The following is a 4855-nucleotide window of genomic DNA, read 5'->3' as shown; positions in this document are numbered from 1 at the left end:
ATATGGATGTTTATTGTATTGTATTGAAAATATTAGGTAAGTATAATTCTTGTTACATGAGCTTACTAAGCACAAGGTGCTTACCCTATTTCCTTTTTCCCTATTTTGTAGTGTTAAGAGCTCGGAGGTTGGATTTGGTCGGAGACACATCACACTGTCAACCTCAGGATTTCGGTATATAAAGAAACTTTATTTTGGAAATCAATGGCATGTATAAGCTAACAAAGTAAATGTTAACGTGAAATGAATGTAAAGTTAGCCATTAGTATGGTTAACAAACCTGGTTTTAGATATGTGATGACGTTATCTTATAAATATGCATGAATTTATCTTGAAAATATGTTGAATTGATTTGGTTGATGTGGATTGGTCTCGATTTAATATTGCAGGGAAGGTTAGATATTTATAAAGGGGCTATATTGAATATAAAAAAAATTTAATTCGTAAACTCCGGTAATGCCTCGTACCCTATTCCGGCAATGAATATGGGTAGGGGTATTACATTTATTGGTATCAGAGCTATGGTTTAACCGGTTCTAGGATCGATGTAGCAAATACGGGATTAGCTATACATGCCATTTAAATTATTATTGATAGTGTGATATCTCCTGACCATTTAAAATGTGTTTTTCTTATAGTAATGTCATCCAACCGAGCTCAATTTGAGGAAGCTGTGAGTCATGCTCCGGCTTCAGTACAAAGAGAAGAAACTAGCAGTAGAAGGCCCAAGACAGAGGGTCGAGGGGAGGAGGCAAAAACAGGCTTCTTTCAAATGATGAATGAATGGTTTAATCAATACTTAAGAACTAACCCTGTAGTGCAGCAAGTTCAAGCTCCCCCTTCTGCTCCTCCGCCGGTTCTCGAGATCCCACAAGGTATAGGTACTGAATCTGTCAGAAAAGGGAAAGCTTCAGTAGATAAAATTCAAAAATATGGGGCCGAGGAATTTCGAGTAGCAGTTGATGATGATTCCGAACGGCCTGAATTCTGGTTAGAAAACACTACTCGGGTTCTGGAAGAATTATCTTGTACACTAGAAGAATGTCTGAAATGTGCCGTCTCCTACTAAAAGATACAGCTTACCATTGGTGGAATACTAAAGCTTCAGTTGTTCCGAAAGAAGAAATTACATGGGAATTCTTTCAGACCGAGTTCAGAAAAAAATATATCAGCCAGAGGTTCCTTGACCAGAAAAGAAAAGAATTTCTTGAGCTGAAACAGGGCAATAGATCAGTATCTGAATATGAAAGAGAATTTGTTCGATTGAGTAAATATGCTCGAGAATGGGTACAGTCAAAAGTTGAAATGTGCAAACGATTCGAAGAAGGGTTGAATGAAGACATTAAGTTACTGATCGGAATTCTTGAAACCCGAGAGTTTGCTACATTGGCAGAGAGAGCTTATAAAGCAGAAGAATTGAGCAAAGAAAAGAAACAGGCTGAGAGGGAAGCTCGAATTTTTAGTAAAAGACCGATTGGAGAATCCCAGTTTTCTGCTTCAAAGAAATTGAAGAAATATCAGGATCGTTCTACTTCAGCCATTGGGTATTCGGGCAAAGAGCGAGGTGCTCAACGCACTAATCCAAGACCTGCTACTCCATCAGTGACCAGTGTTGGTAGTGTTGGCACTCCTAAGCCGAGATGTCAGTGCTGTAATAAAGCTTATTTTGGTGAATGTCGATTAAAGAGCGGGGCTTGTTACCGATGTGGTTCTTTTGACCATTTCCTCAGAGATTGTCCAGAAAGGGTTGAAAAAGAAGCTGAACAGATATCGAAGTTGAGTAATCCAGTTTCGAGGGACAGACCACCTCAACCATCCGGTAATGTCAGTGGTAGTCGAGGAGCTACAAAAGATACTATAGGTAGGCCTGAGGTACGAGCACCTGCTAGGACATATGCCATTCGTGCCAGAGAAGATGCCTCAGCACTTGATATTATTACTGGTACATTTTCTTTACTTGATACTGATATTACTGTATTAATTGATCCTGGTTCTACGTATTCATATATATGTGTTAAACTTGCTATTGTTAAAAATTTATCTGTTGAACCTACTGAATTTGTGGTTAAAGTCTCGAACCCCCTAGGCTAGTCTGTGTTAGTGGATAAAATTTGTAAAAATTGTCCATTGATGGTAAGAGGTTATTGTTTCCCGGCTGATTTGATGTTACTGCCATTTGATGAATTTGACGTGATATTGGGCATGGACTGGTTAACCCAGAATGATTCGGTAGTAAATTGTAGACAAAAATATATTATGCTAAAATGTCAGAATGGTGAGTTGTTCCGAGTTAAATCTGATCAGACAGAGGGGTTATCTGATATGATTTCAGTAATGGCAGCATAGAGGTATGTCAAAAAGGGGTATGATGCTTACTTGGCTTATGTACTTGACACCAAAGTATTTGAGTCAAAAATACAGGCAGTTGTAGTGGTATGTGAATTTTCCGATGTGTTTCCAAAGGAATTACCAGGATTGCCACCAGAAAGAGAAGTGGAATTTTCTATAGATTTGATTCCGGGAACTACTCCGATCTCCATAGCTCCATATCGTATGGCTCCTACAGAATTAAAGGAGTTAAAGACACAGTTGCAAGAACTTGTTGACAGGGGTTTTGTCTGACCGAGTCATTCACCTTGGGGTGCTCCGGTTCTGTTTGTGAAAAAGAAAGATGGGTCTTTGAGATTGTGTATCGACTACTGGGAGCTTAATAAAGTAACCATAAAGAATAAGTACCCGTTACCCCGGATTGACGATTTATTTGATCAGCTGAAAGGTGCTACTATGTTTTCAAAGATTGATCTTCGATCAGGTTATTATCAGTTACGGGTAAAGGAGTCAGTTGTGCCAAAAACAGCCTTTAGAACCAAGTACGGGCATTATGAGTTTCTAGTTATATCGTTTGGGCTAACTAATGCACTTGCAGTATTCATGGATTTGATGAACCGGATATTCAGACTGTACTTAGACAGATTTATAGTAGTATTCATTGATGATATTTTGGTTTATTCTTGGGATGAAGAAGAACATGCAGAACATTTGAGAACTATATTGCAAATTCTACGAGAGAAGCAGTTGTATGCTAAATTCAGTAAATGTGAATTTTGGCTTCGAGAAGTGGGTTTTCTTGGACACATTGTATCTGCCAAAGGCATCAGGGTAGATCCAAGTAAAATCTCAGCTATTGTCAATTGGAGTCCACCGAAGAATGTATCTGAAGTTAGAAGTTTCTTGGGTTTAGCTGGTTATTATCGGAGATTTGTACAGGGATTCTCTATGATAGCTTCCCCAATGACTCGATTATTGCAGAAAGATGTAAAGTTCGAGTGGACTGATGAATGTCAACAAAGTTTCAACCGATTGAAAGACCTATTAATGAAAGCACTTGTATTAGTGCAGCCTGAACCGGGTAAGGAATTTGTTATTTACAGTGATGCCTCATTAAATGGTTTAGGTTGTGTTTTGATGCAAGAAGGTAAAGTAATAGCCAATGCTTCAAGACAACTTAAACCACATGAAAGAAATTACCCAGTACATGATCTTGAATTAGCTGCTATTGTATTTGCGCTGAAGATATGGCGGCATTACTTGTACGGTGAGAAATATCATATTTATACTGATCATAAAAGCTTGAAATATTTGATGACACAGAAAGATTTGAATTTGAGACAACGCAGGTGGCTTGAACTGATAAAGGACTATGATTTGATTATTGATTACCATCCGGGTAAGGCTAATGTTGTAGCTGATACTTTGAGCCGAAAATCTCTGTTTGCTTTACGAGCTATGAATACCCGATTATCATTGACTGATGATGGTTCAATCCTAGCAGAATTAAGAGCTAAACCGACATTTTTACAGCAAATATGTGAAGCTCAGAAGAATGATGAGAAGTTACAAGTTAAACGGGCACAGTGTGAGTCAGGTAATGATTCTGAATTTCAGATTGGTTTTGATGGTTGTTTATTTTCAGAGATAGGGTATGTGTACCTCATAATTCAGAGCTCATACAGAAGATTCTACGCGAGGCTCACAGCAGTACTATGTTTGTTCATCCGGGGAGTAATAAAATGTATAATGATCTGAAAAAGATGTACTGGTGGCCGGGAATGAAACGTGATATCTCTGAGTTTGTATCAAGGTGTTTAATATGTCAGCAAGTTAAAGCTGAACATCAGGTACCTTCGGGGTTACTTCAGCCAATTATTATACCAGAATGAAAATAGGAAAGAATCACTATGGATTTTGTATCGGGGTTACCTTTGTCTCCGAGAAAAAAAGATGCTATTTGGGTGATTGTAGACCGATTGACAAAGTCAGCTCACTTTATTCTGGTACGTATGGATTATTCTTTAGATAAACTAGCTGAACTGTACATATCTGAGATTGTCAGGCTACATGGAGTGCCTGTCTCAATTATATCAGATAGAGATCCCCGATTTACGTCTCGTTTCTGGGACAAATTGCAAGAAGCTTTGGGTACTCAGTTGTGTTTCAGCACTGCATTTCATCCTGAGACAGATGGTCAATTGAGCGTGTAATTCAAGTATTGGAAAATATGCTCCGATGTTGTATACTAGAGTTTGAAGGTAATTGGGAGAGGTATCTACCTTTGATTGAATTTGCTTACAATAACAGTTATCAGTCCGGTATTAAAATGGCTCATTATGAAGCTTGGTATGGTAGAAAATGTAGAACACCGTTATATTGGACAGAGCTCAGTGAAAGGAAGATACATGGGGTTGATTTGATCCGGGAAACAGAAGAAAAAGTAAAGGTTATTCGAGATAGTCTAAAAGCAGCTTCCGATCGTCAAAAATCATATGCCGACCTTAAGCGAAAAGAGATTGAATTT

The sequence above is a fragment of the Gossypium hirsutum genome, chromosome A04 (assembly GCF_007990345.1).
Source record: "Gossypium hirsutum isolate 1008001.06 chromosome A04, Gossypium_hirsutum_v2.1, whole genome shotgun sequence".
NCBI classification, from domain to species: Eukaryota; Viridiplantae; Streptophyta; class Magnoliopsida; order Malvales; family Malvaceae; genus Gossypium; species Gossypium hirsutum.
Note: the sequence above shows the minus strand (reverse complement) of the source record.